The 6,191-nt window shown below is 58.1% G+C and overlaps 1 non-coding gene across 1 annotated transcript; it reads left to right on the top strand.

Moving 5' to 3' along the window:
- The first annotated feature begins 311 nt into the window (after window positions 1–311).
- LOC134377419 (U6 spliceosomal RNA) lies at window positions 312–416 on the top strand. The gene has a single exon (XR_010023466.1). It is a non-coding gene; the product is annotated as a U6 spliceosomal RNA (small nuclear RNA).
- Window positions 417–6,191: the final 5,775 nt, after the last annotated feature.

The raw sequence follows: 6,191 nt of genomic DNA on the forward strand, positions 1-6,191 counted from the left end.
ATAGTATGATGGTCTCCATGTACTCACCAGGGAGCCTCGAAAATTGTTAACGTTTTCCCAATTTGTCAATCTGCTTCCTCTCCTCTACTGTTTTTTTTTTTTTTTTGCTGGGTGTATAAGGCAGAGCCCAGACCCCCGTGTCCTCGTACCTGTAGGTCCTCGCTGCACCGACTGGAGCGGGCTTCGCTCCTGCTAGGGCACCTCCAGTGCAGGCTCCTCAGCTCAGGAAAGTTTTCTTTTCACCACTCTAGACTAAGACCGTTGGCTTCCACGGAAGGCCTTGGGCTTTGTTTGAAAATGACACAAAACCTGTGTTTGTTCGGCAGCACATATACTAAAATTGGAAGGATACAGGGAAGATTAGCGTGGCCCTGCACAGGGATGACACGCACATCTGTGAAGCGTTCCGCATTGTGGAGAACTGACCACAGCTCCTCGGCCTGCCCCTGGGGAGCGTAGTGGGCTTCACATTTGCGGTCTGTGTGTGAACAAAAACTACCTTTTCTTCCTTCCCTTGAAATTGCTGTCTGCCTGTGGCTTGCCTCGTGGTCCCATGGTTTGGGGCTGCCCCCAGGCAATCATCAGGTGGTATTGGGGACCCATGGCAGGGGCTTGGGTCAGGGGGTGGCTGGCTTGTGGCTGACTTGTAGAAAACACACAGGGAGCCCTAGTGGCCCAGCACATCCTGGGTGGGGTAGGGCCCAGCTTGCAGCAGGGAGTGGGTGGTGGTGGTTTAAGACCAGTGCTGGGCTGTCCTTTTGATTGTGTCTCCCACTCTGGACTCTCCCCTCCTTGCTAGGGTCTGACCCCCCTGCCCAGTGGTCTCTCCGTGGAGTGGGGCTTGTCTAGGCTGGGGGAGGCAGAGGACCAGCCACTTCCCCTCTCTGAAAAGGGACCAGAGGATTGGAGAGTCCTGAGGGACCTGTCTAGCGTGAACATTCTTTGGGCTTATGAAGTTCCTCCGTGGTTCAAAACCTGCCCCGTAAGCTCCTTTTGTTTGCTCAGACCCTGTCTCTGCAGCCTTGCCTGGATTGAGGCGTGGAAGACCGTGATTGGTCTGTCTAGGTGGGAGGAGCCTCTGCCCCTGCCTGGGGCTCCGGGGGTTCATTTTGATAGTCACAGGGGGCTTTATCATCAGGCTTCTGCACTTCACCCTCAGTCCTGGAAAAAAGCACACAATCCAGACAACAGGGCCTTGAACCCAAGGGATATGGTGAACCTGGAACTGTAGGCTAGAAGCAAGGACACCTGTGACCGGGTGCTATGGTTTGAATGTGTCCCCTCCAAATTCAAGTGTTGAAACTTAACAGCCAGTGTGACAGTACTAAGAGATGGGGCCTTTGGGAGTTGATTAGGACATGAGGTATCCTCCCTTCCAAATGTGATTAAGGCCCTTGTCAGAGAGGCTTCATGCAACATTTGCTTTGCATGCCCTTCTGTCTCTGCCATGTGAGGACTTGGCATGCGTCCCCTCCAGAGGACACAGCAAAGAGGCCCCATCTTTCTTTTTTTTTAAAGATGACAGGGAAGGGGATCTTAATCCCTGACTTGGTGCTGTCAGCACCACTCTCCCAAGTGAGCCATGGCCTGGCCCAAAGAGGCGCCATCTTGAAAGCAGAGAGCAGCCCTCACCAGACAGTGACTTTGCCGGCGCCTTGATCTTGGACTTCCCAGCCTCCAGAACTATGAGCACTACATTTCTACTGTTTATAAATTAGTCTCTGGCTGGCCAGTTAGCTCAGTTGGTTAGAGCACAGTGTTATAACACCAAGGTCTAGGGTTCAGATCCCTGTACAGGCCAGCTGCCAAAAAAAAAAAAAATTACCCAGTGTCAAGTATTTTGTTACAGCAGCACAGAGGGACAAAGACAGCTGGTGTCCGCTATCTGCTGAGAGCTGCCGGGTGCCTCTGTGTGGGGAGCTACGCTGCACCCCCACTCTTTCTCAGGGAGTGCTCATAGTGGGCAGGGACACAGCCCAAGGCTGAGGACAGACATCACCTGGGCCCCAGTTCCTGTGACAGAGTTTAGCTGGGGGTTAAGACAAAGCCAAGGGTCTTTCTCCTCCATTTTCTCATGCAAACCTCTCTCAGAGCCATGGCCCTCTGTGTCGAGAAATCCTTTTTGGCCTACGGTACCCAGAGGGGCAGAGACTTCGGGCCTTGCTGTGCATATCCCCTGGTCCCAGCACCCTGTTCAGAGCCTGCTCTGAGACACTCCATTGGTTCCTGATGGTGCTTTAAGCGCAGAGCCATGTACCTGAATGGGGGTGGGGGGTGAGAGGAGGGGATGAGGGGAGGGAGGGAGGGAGGAAAGAGAAAGGAAGGAGGGAAGACATACAGGTTGAATTCTGTCAATCAACTCTGGTTCATTCTCTCTTATTTTGTTTCTCTTTTCAGTGGCTCATTTTAGGGCTTTTCTTTTCCAGTTTTGCACCTGCCCTTCTGGGGTCTCATACAGCCAGCCTGGGGAGAAGAACCCTGCCCCGCTGCTTTGCCAGGCTCCTCTATCTCCTGCCAGTCCCGGGACACAAGATGGGCTTCTGTGTGCCCCCCACCCTCTCCTCACACCTTCTGCCCAGTCCACCCCATCCGAGATGGCAGAATGAATGGAACCGGCCCACTGATAGGGGAATAGTATCAGAAAAACAGAAACCACAGTCTCCAGCAAGACCCCTGGGAGGAGCCTCCCCCGGTGGAGCCCCAGGGAAGATGGTGGGGAAGGTGGGAGGAGGCTGAGCCTGCTGGCGGCTGCACAGGGAGGACTGAGTCCTCTCAAAGTGGCATCTAGGCGGAGCACCAGGAGGAGACCAGCCATGCAGCCACAGCGGGCGCCCGCATTGGAGTCATTTGAGGTCAGAAATGCCCAAGCAGGAAATGAGATGCAACTTGTAAAAGACATCAAAGGAAATGGAAAAACATTCTTCTAATATGTCAGGGAGGCGAGAGGAAGCAAAGAAGGGGGATGCTGGCCCTTTATTAGGGCCGGGAAGGCCAGGGGGGTGGTAAGTAATGGCTCTAGAAGTCCATCAATAATTAAAATCAAAAGCACCAGACACCTGAGGGTGGGAGCAAGTCCCCTCCCTGCAGCTAGCAGCCCCAAGGAGCAGCCTCAGAGCCCCCCCGATGAGCGCCTAGAGCAGCATGCAGAGGCTTGGCCTTGGACCCCACCTCTGTCCCGGCCAGCTCCTCCAGGCCCTGGACACAGTGCCCACTGCAGGGAGCCAGCGCAGGGCCGGCGCTGGCAAAACCCTGGGAACCAAATGGACCCCTTTTCCTGGAAGAAAATCCCAGCAGGATCTGTGTGCCAATGCATGAAGATCCCGGAAGGCGCTGCGTTGCCAGGCATAGGGTCTGGGAGCCCGAGTCCTGTTCCCTCCACAGAGAGAGGCAGAGTGTCCAAATGAGGGAAGAGGGGTGGCCCTGTGTCCTTGTCTGTCTACTCAGTTCTGGGCCCTATATCCAGTGCCCACCTTCTGTGGTTTGAATGTGTCCCCCAAAGTTCATGTGCTGGAAACTTAATTCCCGATGCTACAGTGCTTGGGGTGGGGCTAATAAGGGTGAATACATTAATGTCGTTATCATGGACGTGGGTTAGTTACTTTGAGAATGGGTTTGTTATAAATGCAAGTTTGGCCCCCTCTCTTGCTCTCTCTCATGCTCTCTTGCCCCCTGACATCCACCGTGGGATGATGCAGCAAGAAGGCCCTCCCCAGATGCAGGCGCCTGGATCTTGGGCTTCCCAGCCTCCAGAACCATGAGAAATAAGTTTCTTTTCTGTATAAATTACACAGTCTCATGTAGTCTGTTACAGCTGCAGAAAACAGACTAACACCATCGAGGATGGCTGTTCGGAGCCAGGCCCTTCTCCCTGTCTTCCACCCCTCTGGAAATCTTCCGGTGGGCTGCACCCCAAGGTGAGCTTTCTCCTCCACGAGTCTAGGTGCACCGCAGGTGGGATCACAGAGTGCCAGGGCCTCGGTAGTAGCTCTTGACCACTTTCTGCCTGTCTCAGCCACTTCCACCCTCCAAGGAGGGAGATTTCCAGCGACTCATCTCCAAATGACTTTTAAAAGGGAGCCCTGCATCTGGAGAGAGATGTGGCTGCAGCGATGAATTTGTGGTCAAAGCCCCCACCGCGCCCCTGACGGGCCCGTGCTCTGATGGGACTGTGCACTGGAAAAGACTCGCCCTGTCCACCTTCTCCCCTCGACGAGGGTCTGTGGAGGTGACCCCTGGCTGTGGGCTGATTTTCCAAATTTTAAGAGGAAGTTGGGCCTGGGCGCAGATGTAAGTGTCCACAGAGTTGTGAATCCAGGCATCTGAGTGTGCCCCTTCAGCCCAGGCTCTGAAAGGGAAGTGGGTGGGAAACGAGGGGCCCTGAGCCTGGCACCTAGGACTGGAGGGCTGGGCGGGCTTCAGACGTGCAGCATGGGGACGCAGGGCAGGGTTTCAGCCTTTGTTTTGGGGGCTGAATAGGTCGTCTCAGAGCAAGTCTCAAGCTGGGCTGGGCCTTACTTTAGCAAAACAGGGGCAGAGCGCCGCAGCCCTGGGGGGCAGAGGCGGGGTTGTTTATCCCAGACCCTGGGGGAGCCAGGAGGAGCGTGACTCCCCGGAGAGCGCGCCTTCCCGGGCTCCCGACGCTACCCACAGCAGCAACAGTAACAACTGGGGTCCGGGTGTTCGAGAACCTGGCTCGGTGGGCGCGTGGGTGCCCCGCGGGAACGACGGACCCCGCCGAGGGGAGTCCGGGCGCGGCTGCCGTCGGGGCGCGCGGCGGCGCTCAGCTCGCCGGTCCGCGGGGAGGGGCGGGAAGGCAGCTGGACGCGGTGGCGATTTATGGGCCTTTCAGGCGAGCAGGTGCCTCTCAGGCCGCCCATTGTCTCGCCCGCCTCACAATGGGGCTGCTGCCGCCCCGGCCCCCGCCGCGGCCTGCACGGGCGCGACAGCCCCGGGGCGGCGCGGGCCCGGCGGACGGCGGGGCGCGAGAGCCGGAGGCCCCGAGTCCGTCCGTCCGTCCGTCCGGCCGGCGTCCGTCCGCGGGGAGCGGGCCCCGCGTCCCTCCTGCGCACCGCCCGGCCCGACGGGCCCGCGGGGACCCCGCGCCCCGACGATGCGCCCGCGGCCGCGGCGCCCGCTCCTCCCGCGCCGTCGGGCACCAGGCTGTGCCCGGCTGGCACGGCCCGCGCCGCCGCGTCGCGGTCGCACACACAGGGGCCCATTCTTCCCGGCTGCGCGCAACCATATGGCAAATCCGCGTCGACACAGCAGCCACCGCTCATTCAGGCGCAGAATGTCCCGCAACAGGGAACAATCGCAACTCTGTTCGGGTCTATTATGGATGCGAACGGGGCGAGAAAAAAAATCATTTAACTCCAAGAGATAGCCAGCTAATTAACAACCATATGTGAGCCCGATTCACGGCGAGGCCGAGGAGTTCATTCCGAGCCCGGGCGACTTTATTAGGGACAGAAGACAGATGTCCCGACAGCCCACGCACCACAAGATCGTGTCGGGGAGTTCTTGAAATGTCCGGGAGAGCTCTTTAAATATTCAAGACCCGGCCCCGCTGATGGACTGGGCCGGGGTCCTCTGGGATCCCCAGGCCCCAGGAGCAGGGCTCGGCGACAGCGACCGTGGCAGGCGCTGGCCTGCTTGGCCCGGGGAGGGGTCCCCTTGCTCCCGAACCCCCTTCCCTCTCGCTTCCGGACTCTGGGGGTGCTCTGGGGGGCCCCAGGGCGCAGCAAAGCCAAGTCGGGCGCACACTGAGGGCCCGTCATGCTTCGTGGCGCCTCCTCTGTTGGAGCATCCAGTCCCTACTGTGCCCCCAAGGAAGGGACTTAGGAGGGAGCTGCCCTGGGAGTGTCTGGGGACAGGGCCCAGCCAGAGCCCCTCCGAGCTGTGCATGCAGCAGGTCTTCTGCTGGAGTCCACGGAAGGAGTGAATCCGGGAGTGGACGAGTGAGCCAGCGTGGCAGGCGACTCGACTATGGAAGTCCCTTGGGGGGTGGGGGTGGGGGTGGGCGGGAGTGGCGACAATAGCGGAAGGAAAACACTCCGGATTTCTTTACCAAGAAAATAGCCTCTGGCCATGAGCCTCCGATGAGGAAGGAAAAGAGAAAGCTCGTTAGGGAGATCGAAAAAAGTCTCTCTGTTTTCCATGCAATGCAATTATGTTCCAGCTTTTTCTCCCTT

This window comes from Cynocephalus volans, chromosome 4 (assembly GCF_027409185.1).
Source record: "Cynocephalus volans isolate mCynVol1 chromosome 4, mCynVol1.pri, whole genome shotgun sequence".
Classification (NCBI taxonomy): domain Eukaryota; kingdom Metazoa; phylum Chordata; class Mammalia; order Dermoptera; family Cynocephalidae; genus Cynocephalus; species Cynocephalus volans.